Source organism: Halichoerus grypus, chromosome 6 (genome assembly GCF_964656455.1).
Source record: "Halichoerus grypus chromosome 6, mHalGry1.hap1.1, whole genome shotgun sequence".
NCBI lineage: Eukaryota > Metazoa > Chordata > Mammalia > Carnivora > Phocidae > Halichoerus > Halichoerus grypus.
The window spans coordinates 77,455,990-77,479,798 of record NC_135717.1 but is presented as its reverse complement, the minus strand read 5'-3'; the positions used below and the strand labels follow the sequence as shown (position 1 = coordinate 77,479,798).

The 23,809-nt window shown below is 38.5% G+C and overlaps 1 protein-coding gene and 1 pseudogene across 6 annotated transcripts in view; one reads left to right on the top strand and one right to left on the bottom strand.

Annotated features, from left to right (window-relative positions):
- The first annotated feature begins 834 nt into the window (after positions 1 to 834).
- Positions 835 to 23,809, top strand: part of ADIPOR2 (adiponectin receptor 2) — a 95,588-nt gene continuing 72,613 nt past the window's right edge. For 4 of the 6 annotated variants that reach the window (XM_078075438.1, XM_078075440.1, XM_078075439.1 and 1 more), the window contains exon 1: positions 835 to 983. The gene's annotated coding sequence lies outside the window, so the exon portion shown is untranslated. Of the gene's footprint in view, positions 984 to 12,862; positions 12,931 to 22,457; positions 22,538 to 23,809 lie in introns of those variants that run through there. The other 2 variants (XM_078075436.1, XM_078075437.1) reach the window with 2 other exon arrangements.
- LOC118552373 (protein SDA1 homolog pseudogene) lies at positions 4,519 to 6,067 on the bottom strand (annotated as a pseudogene).

Sequence of the window (23,809 nt, the reverse complement as noted above, 5' to 3'; positions counted from 1 at the left end):
TTGTAAATCCTTTGGTTAGTGAAAAACCGAACTTTTGGATGGGGTTTGAGGGCTTGTACTTCCTTTTCTTATAGAAATAGTATGTAACCAAACCATTCTTTGATTTCTAAGAAGTTAGAGCTCCGTTGAAACCTCAAAGGTAGAAAATCACTCACTCTGGGAAATGGACACAGTATTTAATGCTGAATTAGTTTCTGACCTGCTATTACATTAAAAACATTTTACAAATCATTCTGAATTATATTCTAAGAGTGAGTGGGTTCACATTTGTTTTTGAGGAGTAGGGTATAAATCATAATACCTTAACAAGGCAATAAAAGGCAAACGCTACTGTTTTGCACAAGACTTGGCTAATGCTTTCGGATTTATTTCGGAAGCTTTCACAGACGACGCCTAACAATATATTGGCGGTTGGCAGAAACACGATCCAGCCTAAATCCCTAAATTTTGGCTTCCGCCCAAGGTGTGTAGCCCGTATCCATAGAGACCGGAAAAAGCGTCCCCAAGCTGGGGCGGGCCCCTGACTCTTCTGATCTAAACTGCTTCCGCTCTTGGTGGGAGAAAAAATAAACGAAGGGGATTTGTGTGCGCGCCCATGGAGCACTCTTTCGGTCCCTTGATGCTCAGTACTGTTTTCGTTGAGTTCCTAGCCGGAACCACAACTCCCAGGATGCATCCATGTTCTAGAGCAGTCAGAAGAGCAGTTTCCGGTTTGGGCCAGTGCGCCTGCGCACGAACTGTGGTCTTATTGGTTCGAACCGCCTCGTGCGATGCGCGTCACGGCGACGTGCAGTCGTGGGGGCGGGAAGAGGTGGCGGCGGCTGTCGCGGCGGCTCGAGCAGGATCTCAGACGCGGTATCGCGGCGGCGGCAGCGGCGCAGCTCCTCCGGGTCCCCTCCCTCCTCCGCTCCCCCTTCCTCCCCCCCCCCCGCCGTGGTTCCTGAGGAGTCCGAGACTTGCGGCGAGGCGGCGACAAGCTCTGGGTGAGGGTCTCTGGAGTGTTAGCGCCGTTTCGCGGGCGAAGGGAGAGAGCCCGGGGTCGAGGAGGAGGTGAGGGGTCTGAGGCGGAGAGTGTCCCCGGCACGGGCCGGGGAGCGCGCGCTCGTCCCAGCCTTCAACTTGGCCTCCTTACCTGACTCGCCGCGGGGCACAGCGCGCAGTGCAGTGGCCCCAGGGGCCGACCGTGAGGGGCCTGGATCCGCTCTCCTTTCAACCGCTGTCTGTAGCGCCTGGCGCCCCCCACCCGCCTCGCCCCTCCCGGCACGGGGTCCGGAGCCCTCTTTCAGCTCTTCTTCCTTCGCGTGCAGTTGCCCTTCCTTATTGCTCACCGAGAGACTTTGCCCTCCCTTTTTTCATTTCCGTCTCTTTTATTAGTTCTAGGAATTTCTTTGGTGGCAGGCTTCGAATGGGTTCTGCTTGGTACTACTTTTATAGTCCCTGGGGTAGGAAGATTTTCCTTCCTTACCTTTTCTTCGGTGGCGCTCCAGGCAACCTACTTGCGATAGAACCTTGGGCCCTTGTTTCCCAAGTCTGTCACTGTTTGCTTCTTTTAAAACTGATGGTAACAGGGTTTAAGTCAATTCTAGGGGTCTATGAGAGAGGTCGGATTGGAAACTAATAGGTAACTTCTTTTCTCCCTCTGGCTTTTGACAGTAAATATAAATACGTTTGCCTCTGGAATTTGACAACTTCATGAGACGGCCCAACTGTGACTTTTGGTAGAAAGATTCAGATGTCCGACCAGAATTTTACTAGCTATGGTGACTTCAGTGCAGGTTCTTGGCTTTTTTTTTTTTTTTTTTTTTTAGTAGGATGGCCTTTTAATATTTTATTTTTAGATTCTGGATTTCTTAGCCTTCTGTTAATCCCATTAGATCTCTTCCAAAAACAGCCCCCCCCCCCCCAAGAAACCGTTTAAAACTTGAAGAAACCTGTTATAACATTTAAAATCGTTTGATCACCAAACTTCTCAGTGAAGTGTTAAAAACAATTTCCTTCAACCCAAGCTTTAATTTTGGAGGGGAGATCTTAAACTGTCATTTCTGAAGTTTGAAGTGTTCTCTTAACAAAGGCCACCCATTGTTTCCTTTTACCACCCTCTCACTCTCAGTCTGTTAGAATTTGATAGATTTTTTTCATTCCTAGTTTTTTCATTTCATAGAAATGAAGATTTTCATTTGCTGACTATTTGTAACTAAAATAATTTCATCACTAGTTGGGACTTCCACTCGTGGTGGCAGCTGCTTGGTGGTGAATTATTATGAACTTTGAAAAAAATTCAGATTGGTATAAATATGAAAGGCATTTCTTTTAGCTTCTATTCGTAACTGCATATCCACCAGTATATGTTCATATCTATACTTTACAGGCTACTTAGTAGCAAATTTTCTCTTACCGAACACTACGGATGAGTAGATTACCACAGCCTAAAAGAGTTTGTGTTTTTCTATCCCTAGACTAGTACAAATAAATAAACGGATGAATCTTTTTCCACCAGTAGTATCAATTTAGCCGATGCACTGTCTTTAGTATAAATCACATCTTGTGTTCCAAAATGAAAATAGTTTATTCTTTATCTCAGGGGCCACAAACTTTATAGCTTGTGGGGCAAGTTTTGCTAGCTGTGTGCTTTTGTAAGTTAAGTTTTTATTGAGATGTAGCCATTTGTATTCATTTTGATGTTGTTTGTGGTTGCTTTTGCAGTGCAAAGTAGAATTGAGTAGTGGGGCCAGAGACTCATATGGCCTACAAAGCCTAAAATATTTACTGTCTGGCCCGTAATAGAAAAAGCTTGCTGACTCCTACTTTATTTTATTAACAATCATGCATATGTAATGTAGAAAGTTAAAATGAGTCAGAAAAGTCTAAAGAAGAAAGTTAAAATTGTCCACAATCACACCACTCCGAGGGTTTTTTTTGTGTGATTATTACAGAATCTGTTAGCGATTGCTTTTGTATAAATGGGCTCATACTGTTAAGTGGTGGTTTGTAATCTTTTTTTTTTAATTTTATTTTTTTTAAGGTAATTTCTACACTGAATGTGGGTCTCAAACTCATGACCCTGAGATCACGAGTTGCAAGGACTGAGCCAGCTGGGCACGCCTGTTTGTAATCTGCTTTAAAAAAACCTCAGATTATTGTTATTTGGCTACTAGAAAGGAGCTTGATGAGCCAAGTTTTCCTGATTTGTCTTTACCAGTTAAGATTAAAAAAAAAAAATCAGGAATAATAGATGCTTGATGGTAGTGGTGAACACCATTTATTGAGCACTTACTGTGTGCTAGGTAGTGTTTCAATACTTTACATGTATTAAGTTATTTAATACCTGCAGCAGCTCTATGGATACACATACAAGTATCCATATTTAAAGATGAGGAAACTCAGGCACAGAGAAATTAATTGCGCAAGTTCATCAACTCGTTAATGGTGCAGTTGGGGTTTGAATCCATGCAGTCTGGCTTCAGGACCCAGCTCCCAGTATGTCACAGAGCCTCTCATTAGAGCACTGCTCAGTGTAGGAAAGTTGAGACAGTCCAGAGGTATATGATGTAAAAATTCGTCCTTATTCCCTTCTTTCCAGTTTCACTCTCTGTAGAAATCCACTGCAGTTTGATGTAGAGATTTCCAGCTCTTTGTCTGCTTATACAAATGTTTATTCACAAATCTGTCTATACATGCAGGTTTTAAAAAAATAAATAGACTTGATTTTTTAGAGCAGTTTTAGGTTTACAGAAATTTGTGTGGATAGTATAGAAAGTTGCTATATCACCTACTCTATTTTCTGTTATTAATAGCATGCATTAATGTGGTATATTTGTTACAGTTGATGTACCAATGTTGTTACATAGTCATTAATTAAAATCTATATTTTATAATAGGGCTCCTTTTTATGTTGCAGAGTTTTGTTTTTTTTTTTAATATTTGACAGAGAGGCACAGCGAGAGAGGGAACACAAGCAGGGGAGAGAGGGAACACAAGCAGGGGAGTGGGAGAGAGAAGTAGGCTTCCTGCTGAGCGGGGAGTCCGATGCAGGACTCAATCCCAGGACCCTGGGATCATGACCTGAGCCACCCAGGCACCCCGCAGAGTTGTTTTTTAAAAAGGGATCCAACCAATCATTGTTCTGTGGTGTGCTTTTTTGGGTGGTTTTTAAAATACAGTGTTTCTGGACTTTTTTTTTTTTTTTTTTTAAAGATTTTATTTATTTATTTGACAGACACAGCAAGAGAGGGAACCCAAGCAGGGGGGAGTGAGCGAGGGAGAAGCAGGCTTCCTGCTGAGCAGGGAGCAGGGAGCCTGATGCGGGGCTAGATCCCAGGACCCTGGGATCATGACCTGAGCTGAAGGCAGACGCCTAAGGACTAAGCCACCCAGGCGCCCCCGTTTCTGGACTTTTTAATGGAAAAAAAATGTTAATTCACTAATTTTCAGATTAATAACACAAATTTAACAGTCTTTTGGGATGGAAAATTTGCTAGGAAGTTATTTGAATCTTCTTTTCTTTTTCATAAGTTTATATTATAGGGCCAGTTGCTTTTCTTGGAAGGACTGCTTATTTTTTGACTGGACATTCTGGCTCCTTGAAAGCTGCTCAGGTTCTTGGAGATTTTCTTGCTGTTCTTTATTGGAAGAGTGATGCACATCAACCTAGTTACTACCATTAACATCCTCCTCATTGAGACAGATACTTCCCCACCCATCTTTTTTGTTCTTAGCATTCTCTTCCTCTTTCTCAATTTCTAGCACTTTCATTCCTAGAATGTAAACTTCAGCATCTAATTTTCCATATTTTTGTACTCTTGATTTTATCTAGTCTTAACCCTGGAATTCCTTAATCTGAGGGATTTAGTGTTCGGAAGAACTGAGTCAGAGTTCTGGCAGACATTGTCACTTTCTTAACGTTGTGTTTTTTATACTGGGCCAGGCCTTGAGGAAGTTCTTAAGTCATTAAACTGTTACCTCTTTCATAGAATCTTTTTCATTGATTCCTACTGTCATGATTTCCCCAGAGTTCTTGTCCATAACGAAATGGGTGGCCACAATCATGAGTGACTGAATGATCTCTGGGACTATACCAGGTGATGAGATGTTTGTGTGTTTGTGCACCAAACAGAAGGATCTTACTAATTCTCTTTGGTGCTGCTGTAGAAACCTTTGCACAAAGGGATGGAAGTTAGAAAAAGCTCATAAATTCCCACCAGTCTAGAGATAAGTTTCTAGAGCATCATATTCACTTCAGACATTTCTTTAGAGCTCTTGAGCTGCAGTATTAGTTTTTCTGCAAAATCTTGGAGAATCATGAATCAGATGGATAACTGAGAAGTTAAACACCTTGTTTTTTTTTTTCTTTTGTTTTTAAGCACTTTAATTGTGTTTGGAGCCTGTTTTCCCTGTGGCATACTGCACTAACATTCTTAGTTGCTGTCCTGTTTCTCTTCTTCATCTTTTCCTAGGGAGAAGGTCAGGGCAGCAACTAATACTTTGGTGACCTCAGAGAAGCGTGAATTGCAGTAACATTGACAGTCATTGGCATCATTTCAGATGTTTCTTCTGAAGAGTTCAGTCATCACTTTCAAAGATATCTTGGCTGCAGTTGCATTGCTGTCTCTTAACATGCACATAAAATTCTGTAATAAATTTTATTCTTGTATTTTGCACTTTTATTCTAATCAGTCACAAAATGAGTGTATTGCTTGTATGGCAATGTAGACGTTCAAAGAAGAGCAATAGCAAACTTGATGGATTGATGAGATTCTTCTCCCAGAGATCAAAGCTTTGCAAAATGTTATTGGAAGATCTACATTCAAGACAGTGTAATTGTAGGAGAGCAGCTCTTTCAGCTCTTGAGGAAAGTTGTCTAGCTGTTTTGGGTAGCAGTGACCAATCAGTGCCGTAAACATCACCAGCTTTGCCAGTTCTTTGCTAGGTTTATTTGGTTGCAATTTGAAAATCTCCACTTGGATTTGTAGTGAATATTCTAATGCTGTAGAAACTCTCAGCATAGGCAGAGGGTCCACTTTATTAATTCTGTAACTGCTGCAGGTTGCTGGGCAGCTAGTGTTTGTTTCTGCTGGACATGATGGGTGCAGATTGGCTGGCGATAAGTAGCTCTCAGAAAACCTACACCCTACACCCGACACCAGCCAACCCTTCTCAGCTGTGGCTTGGAATCATGCTTCTGGGTGTGACTAGAAATAGCCTTGGAGCTCGGCAGGTGGCGCCATCTTGGCTCATAGTACTGTGCTTTAAAAATTAATATTCACAATAGCTTCCCACATCAGTACGTCTGCATCTACTCTGTTCTTTTAAGTAGTTACTTAGTATTTTATTAAATGGGTGAGTCATAATTTAATAGTGTTTCTGTTACTGGATATTTAGATTGTTTAAATTTATTGTATTATGTACATAAACATTGTATGTACAATTGTTGATGCTAATGACTCTGTAGGATAACTTTCTAAGTCTGGTTACTGGGTTGAAGGAAGTACATGGTTTTTATTTTTATTTTTTTTACATTTTTATTTAAGTTTTAGTTAGTTAACATACAATGCAGCATGGGTTTCATTTTGATATGTGTTACCAGAATGCCATCCAGAAAGGTCACAGCAATGTAAACGCTCACCACAAATGTGGGTGAGGTCTAGTTTCTCCATGCCATTTCCAACTTTTTAAAAAAATCTTTGTTTATCTGATTATCGGTTAAATGTTCCTTGCAGTGTATTATGTCTCTCTCACTGGGAGATGTGTTTTGTTGTGATGGCATTCTTTTGAAGTTGATTTAGAATTATTTTAGATGGAGCTTACATTCTGTAGTTGTTCTTCTAGTACTTTTTTAAGATCTGTTCACCTATTTAGATTCCCTACCCAGCCCTTGAAAGCAGTATGATTTTGCCACCCCTGTTAAAAGAGTCTGAGCAGTAGACTATATATTTCTTGAGAGTAAGGAGAGTGTAGTTTTCTTTATATTCAACAGCAATCCTGGCATATAGCAAGTGAGGAGTAAATGGTCTTTTTAAAACCTAAATTGGATTGTGCTCTTGTGCTGAGTGAAGTGCTTTAATTTTGTTAAAAATAACCTTTTTAAAGTCTTGGTGAAATATAAACTTGAAAAATTGCAGCATAAAATTGTCATCTTGGGATATGTTGTCTGTTTCATCCTTTAATTCTAAAATGAGGTAAATAAGGAATATCCTAGGACCTGTTTGCTAGGAATAATTAACCTATTTAACATGTAACATTTGGTATTCAGTTTTGGAAGTTAAGGAATGGATTAAATAGGGGATTTGTTTCATGTAACCCATGGTTTTGATTTTTCTGTATTGCAGTATACCATGTGTTAGAGGGGATGTATGCTGGCTAAATGATTTTATAGCCTGGCTTAATTAGACGTAAGTGTCCAGAGAGAAGGAAAAATGAAGCTAAATTCTGGAAACTGCCAGAATATCTTCAGGCATAGGGAAAATACCTGTCGGAAAGGACATTTGAAGTTTTTAATGGAAAAGTGCAGAAAAATAGAATTTTTTTAATAGCTGATTTATAGTATTACACATTCTTTCTAAAATTTTTTTTAAAGATTTTATTCATTTGAGACACAGAGATATATATATAGAGAGAGAGCATGAGCAGGGGAAGAGGCAGAGAGAGAGGGAGAAGCAGGCTTCCCACTGAGCCACGAGCCCGATGTGGGGCTTAATCCCAGGACTCTGGGATCACGACCTGAGCCGAAGGCAGACGCTTAACCATCTGAGCCACCCAGGTGCTCCATATTCTTTTTTTTTAAAACAAATTTTATCTTTCTATTTTAAAAATTTTGTTTATTTTATTTTATTATTTTTTAAAGATTTTATTTATTTGACAGAGAGAGAGAGAGAGAGACAGCGAGAGAGGGAACACAAGCAGGGGGAGTGGGAGAGGGAGAAGCAGGCTTCCAGCAGAGCAGGGAGCCCGATGCGGGGCTCGATCCCAGGACTCTGGGATCATGACCTGAGCCGAAGGCAGACGCTTACCGACTGAGCCACCCAGGCGCCCAAAAATTTTGTTTATTTTAGATACAGAGAGAGCAAGCATGCAAGCATGGCGGGGCAGAGGGAGAGGGGAAACAGACTCCCCACTGAGCAGGGAGTCCGACACGGGGCTAGAACCCTGAGATTGTGACCTGAGCCGAAGGCAGATGCTTAACCGACTGAGCCACCCAGACGCCCCAGTATTACATATTCATATTGGATTTATGTATTTTCTGCAGTATCCTTGTACTAGAAAACAAAGCATATAAAGCATATGGTCTTTTTTTTTTTTTTTTTAAAGATTTTATTTATTTATTTGACAGAGAGAGAGACAGCGAGAGAGGGAACACAAGCAGGGGGAGTGAGAGAGGGAGAAGCAGGCCTCCCGCTGAGCGGGGAGCCTGATGCGGGGCTTGATCCCAGGACCCTGGGATCATGACCTGAGCCAAAGGCAGACGCTTAACGACTGAGCCACCCAGGTGCCCCTATAAAGCATATGGTTTTATTTTATTTTATTTTTATTTTTATTTTTTTTAAAGCATATGGTTTTAAAGAAACAAATTTACCTTATTAAATTTTGGCCATCTAGGCCTTTTGTTTGCATTTCTTTGTTAGTATATTAGCTAATTATTTTTCTCTGGCAGCATATTCACTTTAATCCTGTATGCCCTGAAATCTGAGTTCAGTGAGCATATTATGTATAATTGTATCTATACACTCATTCCTTTGGTCATGGAAGAAAGTGGTGTGGTGAAAACTCTTTAGCATGGTGGAACACGCAGGTTACTTCTTATTTGCTTGGAATTTATTTATATCCTGTGTCATCCAGAAGTGTAATAAAATATAAGGAGGAAAGGAGGAAAAGAAAGAAGCATAATTCAATGACTAAGAATAAAAGTTGGATTTGAGTTTTCTTGGCAGCAAAGGTAAAGATGGAAATATGGTAAAATACGGAGCACTAAACTGGGAGGAGGAACAAGACCCAATTTTCCAGGGGTAAATCTTTTCTTGACAGATTTTAAAGAACTGTTTAAGTTGGGAAGTACATAAAAGCTGTTTTTGTTTTGTTTTGTTTTGTTTGTTTTTGCTAGAGGCCTTAGTTAAAGGGAGAGGACTAAGCATTAACATTTCAAGCCAGTGAAAGAAATTTTGCATGGGGTTTGGTTTGAGGTTAGGCTGGGGATGTGTGTTTTATTTGGGTAATAGATTTTTTTTCCTTAAAATATTTCAACATTCAGGAGACTACAGAGACCAATATAATTAACATTCACATATCCACCATACAGCTTTATCAAATCTTAACATTTTCTCATACTTTCCATTTTTTTTTTTAAGAAAAAATTGCACATACACTTGAAGCACCTTCTTGGATTGCATTTCACTTTGTTTCCAGAACTAAAGACTATCGTGAATTTGGTGTTGATCATTGCTAATGCCTGATTTATGTAATAGAAATACATTCATAAGCAAATCATAATATTGTTTTGCATATTTTCAAACTTGATGTAAACAGTATTCTACCTGTTCTGTAACTTGTTTTTTTTTGAAACACGTATTTTTTATTCATATGAAATTCCTGATACATTACCATTTTTGACCTACAGAAATGACAGTTTCATATGGTTCAACCTAATCATACTCATCACTTTTATCTGGGGTACAGTTACATTATTCTATTAAATGAATACAGGTGTTTTTAATTTATCATCATGTTGGTGGGTATTTAGGTTGTTTCCAATTTTTTCTCTTTTAAAAAACAATGCTACATTGAACATTCCTGATTAGGAATCCTTGTGCACATATTTAAGATCTGTGGCAAGTTTTTTAAACTGCATGTTGGAAGCCATTAATGAATGGGTTGTGAAATCAGTTTAGGAATTAAAATAGGATAGAAAGTATCAGTTTGTATTGTAGGCAGTATGGATAAAATGTTTTGTGAAATAGCCACGTATGTGGCTACTAAGTTTGTTTTTTGTAAGTTTATTTATTTTTAAGTAATCTCTGTACCCAACATGGGGCTTGAACTCACGGCTCCAAGAATCTGGAGTCACATGCTGTTCTGAGTCAGCCAGGCCCCCTATGATTACCAAGTGTGAAATGAAATTCTGTAGTGAAAATTACCCAGAGGTGAAGTTAATGGGTTGGAGGTTATAGATATTATGGGAACTTTTAACTGTCTGATAGTGCCAAATTACCCTCCAAAATTGTGTCACTTTGTTTTAGCACGAGAGTATGAGAATCTGCTGTTTCCAAATCCTGTGATCCATGGCATTGTCAGATTTTTTACACGTTTACAAATCAGATGGGGTTTAAGATGATATCACATCATCTTAATTTTTAATTAAGATTTTTCTTGAGTAATTATGAAATTGAGCATTTTTTCTTTTTTATTAAGATTTTATTTATTTATTTGACGGAGAGAGAGAGAGAGTGAGCGCGTGCACAAGCAGGGAAGTGGCAGGCAGAGGCAGAGGGAGGAGCAGGCTCCCCGCAGAGCAAGGGGAGCCTGATGTGGGATTCAATCCCAGGACCCTGGGATCATGACCTGAGCTAAAGGCAGTCGCTTAACCAACTGAGCCACCCAGGCGCCCAGAATTGAGCATTTTTTTCAAATGTTGAGTGACTGTTCAGGTTTCCATTTCTTGAATTGACTATCTGCTACAGCCCCCCCATGCCTATTGCTTTATCTTTTTTTTTTTCTTTTTTTTTTTTCTTTTTTTTTTTTAGAGAGAGAGAGGTAGAGAGTGTGCATGTTTGTGCTGCCAGCAGGGCAGGGGTGAGGGTGTGGGAGTCTGGGGGCGGGGGAAGGGAGAGAGAGAGAGAATCCCAAGCAGGCTCCACACCAAGCGCAGAGCCCCACATGGGCCCGATCTCATAACCGTGAGATAATGACCTGAGCCCAAATCCAGTCAGATGCCTAACCAACTGAGCCACCTAGGCACCCTTGCTTTGTCTTTTTAAATTGATTTTAGGAGTTTATTACATGATTTGGTTATGTCAAGTGAATTGCAAATATTTTCTTCTAGTGTATGTGGTTTATCAGTTAACTTTTTATATGGTTTTGTTGAATAGAAGTATTATTTAATCTATCACAATTTTCCTTACTCATTTGTGTCTTTTGTGTCTTAAATCTACTCCATACCCCAAGGTCATTAAGAGTCTTCCATATTTTTTTCAAAAAGTTTTTGAAGGGGCGCCTGGGTGGCTCATTTGGTTGAGCATCTGACTCTTGGTTTCGGCTCAGGTCATGATCTTGAGGTTGTGGGATAGAGCCCCACGTTGAGCTCTTTGCTCAGTGCAGGGTCTGCTTCAGATTCTCTCTTGTGTAAGTAAGTAAAATCTTTAAGAAGAAAAAAAAACTTTTTTTTTTTTTTTTTACATTTAGGTCTTGATTCTGCCTGGAAGAAAAATTTTCTTTTGTGTATGATGATGAGGCAGGGATCTAATTTAATTTTTTATATACATAGCCAGTTATGACAGCACTGTTTAACAGTGTGTGTTTTAAAATTTGAATTGTTAATCTTTTGAGCAGTTTTTGGTTCAACACAGTAACAGCCTTTTTGTCTTTCCTCAGGCTGCTTCACATGTTCAAGTTCGTGACTTCTGCGCAAGAGTAATGTGATTGGGTGATTGTTTGATTCAGAAATATATCTTAGAGGAGTAGATAAAGAGCACATTTTGTAGATCTCACCCAAATGTCATTTCTCTCAACCACTTTTGTAATAGAAGCTGGGTTGCAGGTAGTTTGAGACTATACTTTGGTGAGGAAACAGACTGCTGGTTTTTTGCATTGCTGGTTAACATCTTGGAACTTTGGACTTTGGAAACTAGAGAAGCAGGTGTTCGATTGATTTTTTTTTTTAAGATTTTATTTATTTATTTGAGAGAGAGAGCATGAGCAGGGAGGAGAGGGAGAAGCAGGCTCCCTCCTGAGCAGGGAGCCCGACGTGGGGCTTGATCCCTGGGATCATGACCTGAGCTGAAGGCAGATACTTAACCAGCCTAGCCACCCACGTACCCCTCATTTGACATCTTGATACTTGAAACTTCAGAATACAGTTGACCCTTGAACAACACGGGTTTGAGCTGTGCAGGTCTACTTATAGACGGATTTTTTACGGTACAGTACTTTAAGTGTATTTTATGATTTTCTTAAAAAGCTTTTCTCTAGCTTAACTTCATATTATAATACAGTATAGGGTGCCTGGGTGGCTCAGTCGGTTAAGCATCTGCCTTTGGCTCAGATCATGATCTCGGGGTCCTGGGATGGAGCCCCACATTGGGCTCCCTGCTCAGCAGGGGGGTCTGCTTCTCCTTTTCTCTCTGCCCCTGCTCCTGCTTGTGTTCTCTTCCCCCTCCCACCTCAAAGAAATAAATCTTTTATAAAAATACAGTATATATGATACATATAAGTCCAGTGTCTTCCCTCCAACTCTTTTTTAAATTCTTAGAACTTGACTTTATATTTCGGGGATTTGATAAAATAAATTCAGATGATTTTTACTGAGGACTAAAAATTTTTTTTTGTCATGTTTATGGTATTTCAGCTTTTTACAAAGTCAAATTTATTGAGTATAGTTTACACTCAGTAAAATTCACCCTTTTTTAGATGTCCAGTTCTGTGAATTTTTACAAACATTACTGAAGGATTTTTAAATGGCCAAAGTGGACTTGATAACTAGTGGAAAGGCCTAACGTAGCAGCTCAGCACATAACAGTTTGGCATCTGTTTATCACTTTGGAAATCTTTATAGGAAGATTTGCATTAGGCATAACAAGAGACCAGTTGTGTGGTCAGCTCCACTGGCTTTTCCCACAACTCTGCTTCATGTGATGATACTTGTCTGTTTTTTCCTTAGGAAAGTTGGTCAGTGCGATGTGGCAGTTAGAACAGGTTCCATGCCTGCGTGCTAGGGGAAAAAAAAAGGTAGTGTAAATTATACAAATGTTGCCTGTGTTTGTATATCCAAAATAATTTTTTAAAACCAAATTGATTTGACGTGTTTTTTTTGTGTTTATAGCAGTTAAGATGTTATGAACATGAAGGCTTGAGAATGCCTGTCTTAAAAATTGAGGTGTTGCTTCTTCTCAGTTATCAACTGTATCATTTTCTTAAGGGCTGTATCAGTAACATATGTTGGGAACTTTGCCCGTTTTATCAGTTTTTTTTTTTTTTCAGTTACCAGTTTTGTTTTATTGACATTTTTCTACTCAGAAATGTTCTGTTTGGGGAAGAATTCCAATTTTAATCAATTGCTTTATTGCCTCCAATATGTAGCAAGGCTCTGTGTCCTTCCTTCATATTTTCAACATTGTTGTAAAGTACGATCTGTTATCAGTGTTGAAACTCCTGTATTTGGCATTTAAGTAGTAGTGTGCATTTATTTGAGTACAGCTTATAGTTCACAGAAACAGGGTTGTGGATAAGAGCATTGACTTGGGTGTTAGGCAGAGTAGGTTGATTAGGTAGATTAGTTTGCCACTTATAAATATAGTTAGCTCAGGCAAGTTATTTATAACTTCCCTGGATGTTTTGTCATTTCCAAAATGTAGGAAATAATTTTACCTGTCTCCCAGGATTATTGTAAAGATTAAAGAGGGAATTCATGGGAAATGTTCTTTGCATATAGTAAGTACTCAGTGCATGTTAGCTGTTCTCCTCCTCCACATCCAACAAAGGTTTTTGAGCTCCTACTTTGCGTCCAAACCATGCTTGGTGTTGTGATCCAAAAATGGATTCTAAAGGCTTCCTGACCCTAAGAAGTTTAACTGTTCAAAAGGGGAAGACAGGCATGTAAACAGATAAATGCAATAAATTGTGACAGGTACAGTAATAAAAACATTAATAAGTGAGAAGAATAAAGGAGTCAGTGTCAGGAGCCTGGGGAGGTCAGGGCAATTATTTTCTGCCTCTGAACTTCTTACGAAGTGTGAGTAGTAATTCCCCATTCATTTATTTGGCTAATACTTTATTGAATATAACTACTGTGTGCCAGTTGCTATTTTAGGTGCTGGGAATATAGGAGTAAAGAAGGCAATGTCTCTTTCAGAAGCTTTCAGTCTAGTGGGAAAAAAGACCAGTAGTAAACAAAGAAAAAAAATCATGGACAAGTGCTGTAAATTAAAAGGTCATGTGATAAGGAGTGAGTTGAGTTAGGAGGTGCTTTAGATTGTGTGGACAGAGGAGGATTCTTTGAGTAGATAACCTTGAAGTTGAGATCAGCCTGTGAAGAGGGAGCCTGTAGTGGGTGATTATCAGAGGGATGAGCATTCCAGTCTTTGGGAAACCAGGTGACATAAAGCTATTTGAGCTTTTGGAGTGTTAGGAGGAGCAGAAAGGTCAGTGTGGCTGGAATGTAGTGTGCAAGGGGGAGAGTGGTATAAGATGAGGCCAGAGGAAGGGTTAAGTCATTTAAGTTTTGTAAGCCAGAGTAAGAGTTTCCTAGTTATAAAAGAAAGTTATTGGAGAGCTCAAAGCAAGGGAGTGCCTTTCGATAAAGATCACTGTGACTGCTGTGTGGGGAGTGGATTCTGGATTCTGAGGATAAGGAGTTGGGGTAATTGGGTAACAAAGATGAAACCAAGAAGACCTTTGTAGGCTATTGTATTTAGGACAGGTGAGAGAGATCTTATTTTTTGGCTTGAACCAGAAAGTAATAGAGGAGAGAAATGGGTAGATTTGGGCCCTGTTTTGAAGACTGAATTAGTAGGACTTGCTGACTGAATTATCACCAGTGAGAGAAATCCTAGGACTTAAGCAATTAGAAGATTGATAGTGCAGTTTAATGAAATGGGTAAGTCTGGAAGGGAGAAGAGGTTTTGTGGGAAATCATGGGTTCTGTTCGGTTAAGTTTGAGGTGCCAATTAGATATCTGTGTAGAGGTGTAGAGATTTTATACTTGGTGATAGGTTATAATAATTATAGGTTATGGAGTTAAGTGAGAGATAAATATTTGGCAATCACTGACTTGTATCTGCTAGATTTGGTGAGAAAGATTTCAGTGATGAACTTGTTAAGTGTGGCCTCAGTGGGAATAGAAGATAGGTTGTAGAGAGGTATCAGGTGAGGGATGGAGTGAGAATGTGAGGTTAGCGAATGAGGACGGCAACCATAGACTCCTCTTTGAGAAATTTTCTGGTGGAAGGGAAGCAGAATAATAGTTGTATCTATAAGTAAGGCCTAGACTTGAGTCTTGTTTTTGTATTTGCCTAGATGCAGTTATTATTTGAGTGCATTCTAAAGATTAAGTTACTTTATGTACCTTATCCAGTCATCTCTATAGTATTGAGGTAAATGGTATTTTTCCTCTTGTAACATGAGAGATTGTCTCGGAAAGTTAAATGACAGTTCAGGAATTTATAAGACAGTGGAACCTGTATTTGTACTCCCTTTGTTTATCTCATACAGAGTACTTTTCTTTTTTTTTTTAAAGATTTTATTTATTTATTTGACAGAGAGAGAGATAGCGAGAGCAGGAACACAAGCAGGGGGAGTGGGAGAGGGAGAAGCAGGCTTCCCGCCGAGCAGGGAGCCCGATGTGGGACTCGATCCCAGGACCCTGGGATCATGACCTGAGCCGAAGGCAGACGCTTAACGACTGAGCCACCCAGGCGCCCCAGAGTACTTTTCGATATACCAAAATGCCCTTTAAACTTTTATGACTTTGGTTAAGTCCCGTCTACCTTAGAGTTTTTGAAAAGATTACAGGATGAGAGATGTGAAAATTCTTTTTAAGCTGTAAATTGTCACGGAATCCTTGGGAGAATCTTTACTTGATTTCCTCTTTTGTAAAATGAGAAACTTCAGTAGGTAACAGAATACAAATCATGTAGCTAATTGTTATTTAAAACAAAAAACTAATTCATTATAGTTGTTAATAAGATTATACAAAGAACAATTCAGAAATTTAGCAGAAACTTTATTATAGGAATGCTCTTTGATGCTTAAATAATAATGTGTTATAGGTATATGTTACATGTCACATGGTAATTGTAATTATTATGTAAACATTTTATTAATATTTAATTTTGAGCTTCTTATGCTAGATAGGATATGAAAAAATTGTGTAGACTCTAGTAAAGTCTTCAGGAAATGATCATAAATTAGAAAATGGATCCTTTATGGAAAAGTTTAATGAATAAGTATTACTATTTTTTTTTTAAGATTTTATTTTTAAGCAATCTGTACACCCAGTGTTGGGCTCGAACTTATAACGCCAAGATCAACCAAGTGAGCCAGCCAGGTACCCCTGAATAAGAATTATTTAACCTGGATTAGTCAAAGTTGAATTAATAATAAGGATTTGCAGCAAAGTGTTGGATATCACCATTGTGGAGAACAAAAATAGATGATGTCTTTTGACGTTCACTGTAAATACAATTGACTTCTAGACCTTAAGGATTATTAAACATTTAAAGAAACCCTCGTAGGAGATCCCCATCCTTGGACACGTTTTAAGAATGTATTGAATGATTTTCACTTGGTAATATAAAGAATTGAAACCATCATATATTTTGAAATCTTGTATTTCGTTTGATTCTTTGTATTGCTTAATGAAAGAAGATTAGATATTGGTTGTTTATTGTATATCCATACTTTTCCAGTTTATCATACGATTAGAAGCTAGGGCCTCAGCCATTTATTTTATTTTATTTTTTAAAATATTTTATTTATTTATTTATTTGGCAGAGAGAGACACAGTGAGAGAGGAGACACAAGCAGGGGGAGGGGGAGAGGGAGAAGCAGGCTTCCCGCTGAGCAGGGAGCCCAATGTGGGGCTCCATCCCAGGACCCTGAGATCATGACCTGAGCTGAAGGCAGACGCTTAACGACTGAGCCACCCAGGCACCCCATCAACCATTTATTTTTATTTTATTTTATTTTTTTTTAGCCATTTATTTTTAAAAGTTAAATTTATACTTAGCTAATTCTTCCTTGTCCTGTGGGTACCCCGTCTTCCAAATAAAAAATGGCAAGGGGAAATGCAGAAATTGAGGATGAAATAATATTAAAGTGGCTTTTTAATGCTTCTTATTAGTGTTTGTTGTGATCAGAAACTTCAGAATTTTCAAGTATGACTACCACTACTGGGTGTGTGGTATTTGGCTAGGCCTTCTCACTAGTGGTCCTAGTCTATCACCAACCTCACAAGGCATGATTTAAATTAATTCTTGGTGCTTTGCCTCTGTTAGCCTATTCAGTTCTCACAACCACATATGAAGTGTAGAGATTGTTAACTCTTTACAGGTTAACTTTCTGTCTGCTATGGACCTTTGAGGTTGTTAACAATTAAGATATTAAATTTTCACATTCTGAGGGCCAGTAGTGCAATGTCTCTTTGCATTAGTTGGGACACGGTGAGTAGGGTGTGATAGTTGAAATCTAGTGACATCACTTTCTAGTTTTGGTTTGTTTGTTTGTTTTTGGTGCAAAATGGTGGTTTTATTAAAGCATGGGGACAGGAGCCCATCACTTTCTAGTTCTATAATTAAATTATTCAGTGGTAGAGGATGGGCTGCAAAATATGTTCCAGGGTTTTGTTGGCTTCCTCGAAGGTGAAAGTAGCCAATTTCACAGTGACTTGAAAGTTGTATACGGAAACAATTCTAGTGTGGTCTGTCATTCCGTATTGAGGTATGCCTTTGAAGTTGGTGCATGGTTAATGAGATTTCTGATATCAAGTTCATGCTTTTCCTTCATTGGAAACCTGAGTGGTACAAAATGTTCTGCATGGAAGTAGTGGTATCTTGTATCCCTCATTACTTCTTTCTGACTTCAATGTGAAGTGAAATATAGTGGATACAAATCTGAACAACTAGTGGAATGGGATTATTTTTTTAGGATGTAATAGTTTATTTCATCAATAGGACCAGCAAGAATAGTAAAGGTACCAGATTTTCTTTTGAACATTAGCTTTTTTTTTTTCTTTTTTAATCACTATCAATCAAAATACTAGATGTATGTTCCATGACTGGCTTAAGTCCTTACAGAATTGGGATGGGAGATTTCTCTCAGCTGGCAAGGAAAGTGGTTGATCCTTAATATTAATCCTTAAGGGACACCTGGGTGGCTCAGTCAGTTAGGCATCTGCCTTTGGCTCAGGTCATAATCCAACTGAGCCACCCAGGCACCCCCCTATTCATCCCATTTTTAATGGTAATTTGACTTTGAAAAAATTTTTACTTTTGGGGGCCTGGGTGGCTCAGTCGTTAGGCGCCTGCCTTTGGCTCAGGTCATGATCCCAACCTCCTGGGATCAAGCCCCGCATCAGGCTCCCTGCTCGGCGGGAAGCCTGCTTCTCCCTCTCCCACTCCCCCACGTGTGTTCCCTCTCTCCTGCCTCTCTCTCTCTGTCAAATGAATAAATAAAATCTTAAAAAAAATTTTTTTACTTTTCATTTATTCCCCAAATAAGGATCAATGAATTGAGCTTTTCTTTGCTGATATTAATCATTTATTAATAAAGTTACAGAAGTAGCATAGGTTAAGAATACCAGGAGTGAGGCTGACTAGATTCAAATTCTAGCTCACCAGTTACTCATTGTATGTTAGTTACGCAGACTGTCTTGCTTTATTTCCTCATCTATGAAGTGGGGATAGTACCCATCTAACAGGGTTTTAACTGAGTTAACTCATATATTATTTGAAAGACAGTGCCTGGCATACAGTAAAGCACTAAATAAGTTATAGCTGCTATTACCATTTTATTGTGAAAAAAATACAAGAAGTTTACCATTTTGACCATTTTTAAGTTTACACTTCAGTAGCATTAAATACTACATTTACAGTGTTTTGTAGCCATCACTAGCATCCCAAAACTTCTGTATCACCTAAAACAAAATTAACCATTAGCAGTAACTCTCCTTTACTCCCTCCCACTAGCCCTGATAACCTGTGTTTTACCTGTGATCATTCTGTAGCATGAATCTGAACTTCATTCTCTTTTGTTTATTAATAGCTTAATATGTCATTGTATGTTTATACCACATTTTGTTTATCCATTCATCCATGGATGCTAGTAGAGTTTCCATGTTTTGGCTCTTGGGAGTGTTGGTGTATAAGTATCTGTTTGAATGCCTGCTTTCAGTTATTTTGGCTATATATCGAGGAGTGGAATTGCTGAATCACTGTAATTCTGTGTTTAACTCTTTGAGGAACTTGTCACTGTTGTTTTTATTATCATCATCATCATTTGGTAAAATGTATGGATGAGCTTTTTTTTTTGGAAATTAGGTTTATTACCTGGGTGCTATTAGTGTTGTGGTATGCATGTTTATTGGAAGCTTTGTGCGTAATTTTTCACTCCTTGGATTGAAATTTCTGGTGTGGAGAATTACATTTAAAACTGTGGAGCTGGGCTTGCCTGCTCTCTCTCTCTCTCCCTCTCTTTTCCATGCCTAGCGTTGAGTCCAGTGCAGGGCTCAAATGACCTTGAGATCACAACCTGAGCTGACAGCAGGAGTCAGTCGCTCAACCGACTGAGCCACCCAGGCACTCTAGAATTTCCTTTCTTTTTGAGGCTAAGTAGTATTTTATTGTATGTATGGATTACATTATTGACTCATCCACTGTAGAAGCTTGGGTTGCTTCCGTATATTAGCTGTTGTAAGTAATGCTGTTATGCACATGAGTGTATAAATGTCTCTTCCAGACCCTGTTTTCAGTTCTTTTGTATATACCCAAAAATAGAATTGCTAGATCGTATAGTAATTCTATTTTTAATTTTTTTGTGGAACTACCATCCTGTTTTCCACATCTTGCCTGCTCTTTTAAAATTGAGGGCAAAATAAAAATCAAAATTACAAAATAGGTGAAGTAATATATTGTACTAATATAATCTATCTTGACAAGCCCAACTGAACTATGATTAAATATAAATAATTTTAATTCCTTCTTTCCTTTTGTCCCCCTAGAGAATGGGACATTCATTCATTCATTCATTCAAGCAACCTATATTGAATGTCTACTGTATATCTGTTGCAATTTGGGTTTCAGCAGTGAACAAAACAGAAATCCTTGCCGTCATGGAACATACAAACTATTGGTTTTCTAAAAATATTTTTCCTAGAATAGAGTTATAGAGCTGAAGTGTCAATTAAGTTAGCAATTTCTTCAGGTAGAAAAAATTGCTTTTGAGGTACGTTTAAGTAACTATGGTGCTTTTAAGCAATGTGATAACTTTATGCAGTATTATTTGAAGGGAAAGTAATGTCTAAGAGGTGGGAATTTAAAATTTTCCATTGCTTTCCCATTAGAGGCAACCTGGTATTAGTACATTTGACTGGAGTCAAGAGATGTAGGTTCTAGTCCTGACTTTATCATGTAATATTTGGTATTCCTGGAGTCTTCACTTTCATTTTTGTCCCTGTTCACTTCTTTATATAACTTTTTTTTTTAAAGTTCTGCACCCAGCATGTAGCCCAATGCAGCGCTTGAACTCAACAATCAATCGTGAGATCAAGACCTGAACTGAGATTAAGAGTCGGATGTTTAACTGACTGAGCCACCCAGGTGCTCCATACTTTTTTTTAAAGGATTTTGACTATTGTTAGGCTAGTAACTATTTCAGTGTCACTTTTTATACTGGTAATATCCAGTACTATTTTCAAGTTTATTCTCTTAATTTGTGTTTCCTGATGTTAGCTGAATATTTGTCACTTCAAACTTCATTTCCAAAAACAAATTCATTCTTTTTGTTTTTTTAAAGATTTATTTGAGGAGGGGGGAGGTGCGAACAAGCAGGGGGAGTGGCAGAGGGAGAGGGAGAAGTAGGCTCCCCGCTGAGCAGGGAGCCTGATGCGGGGCTGAATCCTAAGACCCTGGGATCATGACCTGAACTGAAGGCAGAAGCTTAATGGACTGAGCCACCTAGGCGCCCCGAAACAAATTCATTCTTGTTATATATTGTTGTCCCCTTTATCATCCCTTCATCTCAGTGAATGCCATCCTCAGGCCTAAGCAAAAGGATCCTAGGATCCTCAGCCTAAGCAAAAAACCTGAGTCATCTGATTTTCTATTCTTTGATCTTTATTTAATCAGTCATCCAGATGTTGATTTTTCTCTACCTAGTATATCTTGAATCTGTCCCTTGTCCTCTAATTTCTGAACAGACCTTTCTGTCCTTGTTTGTATATGCTATTTTCTTTGTACAGAATACCTTTCATCTCTTGTGGTTGGCAAACCCCCTCTATAAAACCTTCATCTCTTTTGGGCAGAATTAGTGACTCCTGGGTCTCTGCTCCTAGAGCACATGAGATCTAGTCTCTATTGTATGTCTGTAGTTCTATAGTTTCATATTTGATCATCCATAGAACAGACTCTTATTACGGCATCTTCTGGGAACGTAGCCTTAGCAAATTTAAAAGTAAGTCTGTGCCTATAGATAAATTAGTTTGTGAGAACGTATCTTTTTTTTTTTTAAAGATTTTATTTATTTATTTTTTTAAAGATTTTATTTATTTATTTATGAGAGACAGAGAGAGAGAGGCAGAGGGAGAAGCAGGCTCCCAAGGAGCAGGGAGCCCGATGTGGGACTCGATCCCAGGACCCTGAGATCATGACCTGAGCTGAAGGCAGACGCCTAACCATCTGAGCCACCCAGGCGCCCTATTTATTTATTTGACAGAGTGAGAGAACACAAGCAGGGGGAGCGGCAGAGGGAGAGAGAGGCTCCCCGCTGAACAGGGACCCTGATGCAGGGCTCAATCCCAGGACCTGAGCTGACGGCAGACACTTAACTGACTGAGCCACCCAGGCGCCCGAGAATGTATTTCCTAAAAAGAAAAGTAGCAGAATGTATGCTTGAATGATTTTATACGGAAAATGAGTCTCTTTTCCAACAAACATTGTAAGCATAATAATTCACTCAATAAGAGGATATTTAATCTAGATATTGGGAAAGAGGGGCCTTGCAATATGAGGAGGAGGTGTAGGATTTGAAAAACTAGTGGTATTTTCTTTCTCTCCTCATCATCACTTCTGGCCACCCAGAGATTTTAAAAGACCCTAGATTTGCTCTTCTTGCTGAAAATGCAGTGGCCAAATTTGTATAGGATTTCTGCAACTATTCATAGACTCAAAGTACCTCTTAGTTGTTTCTTCCTACCAGCTATTTTCTGTCTGTATTTTTTTTTTTAGCTCTTTGTAATGCAGCACAGTATTCATAGAATCTTGATGAGTGAAAATTTTCTGTGTAAGTAGAATAAAGGTTAACTCTTCTGATTGACAGATACTCAGAAGTCTTACTTTCCATCTCCCGTATTACTCCTTTTACCGTTAAGACTCTTAGAGCAAATTAAAGCCTAGTTTCAAATACTTTTCCTATTTTTTATTCTTTCTCACTAGACAGTCATTTGTTTAATGGTGGGACAGTTCATTGTTTTAATACTTTTGTTCTCTGTGCCTTATCTAGATCTTTTTTCTCCTCCACCCATAATTTCTTTTTGAAACTTGCAGTAAATCATCATGATACTACACCTCAGGACCATTTGTCTTTCCCATTATCCCTAGAATGTGCTGGAGGCTATGAGGCTGAGGTTAGTTTTTGATTCCTAATATTATACTATGATAAATATTTGAACATTGACTTTTGTGTATTGTTTGAGTATTACTTAGTTTTTGGAGAAAGTAAAAGTCCTTAGATTTTTTTTGACTTGGAACGTTTTTCCTTTATTAATAGTTTAAAAATAATTATTAGGCAATCTTTTTTTTTTTTATAGTTTTTTTTCTTTAGAATGACAAGCACAGGAAAGGGATATATATTACCATATGCTTTTTAGTTTTTTGAGTAATGTTTGCTTTTAATAGCTTCTAATTATTTTCTTATCCTACCCTGAATAGTTCGTCTTTAAATTTAGTTTCCATTCCCCCCAAAACCTGTGTATATTTTCTGTTATTTTGCTATGTATTGTATTATTTCTACTTATTTCTTAGGAGAAAGAAGTGTCATCTATATAACTAGTTCTTGTGTTGTAGTAAAACTATAGTAAGAGAGCAGGGAAAAGTACAAAACTTGATTTAGTAAATTTTGTTTGAAGAAATGAGTGAGTGAATGAATGAATAGGGAATAAAGCTAAACTCACACACTAGGAAGCAGCCTTGTTTAGTGGTACTGTTTATCCTAGGATCCTTAGCTAAGAACTAAGGCACATTGGAAACGAACAAACAAAAAAAATATGGAGGAAAAAGTATATATTGCTTAAGCAACTACCTTATGCCACTATACAGTATGTCCCCATTTCTGAAAGTGCATTGTGATTCTCATTTACATTTTAAGCTAATTTAGTTAGTTCAGGAGAATTCTGAAGCATCTCTAGAGATAATTGGATATACCTCTCGGACCTTACGTAATCATAATTACTGCAGTTATAGGTATAAAAGTATTCTTACCAGAGCTTAGGCAGAAAAAGTTATGCTTAGTAGGTCTTCACCCTTAGTAGTGAATTTTACTCAAAATCCTAGGAGACAGATTTTTTGAAAGGACTGTTTATTTTGTTTATTTTTTTAAGATTTTATTGTTTGACAGAGACACAGCGAGAGAGGGAACACAAGCAGGGGGAGTGGGAGAGGGAGAAAAAGGCCTCCCACTGAGCAGGGAGCCCAACATGGGGCTCAATCCTAGGACCTTGGGATCATGACCTGAGCTGAAGGCAGATGCTTAACTGACTGAGCCACCCAGGCACCCTGAAAGGACGGTTTAATCAATACTGTTTTAGCAGAAACACTTGAAGAGCCCATTATATTGTTTATGGCTAATATTTGATTACCTGGTTTTAGATTATCTAAATTCTTAGCATTTTGTTTCTTTA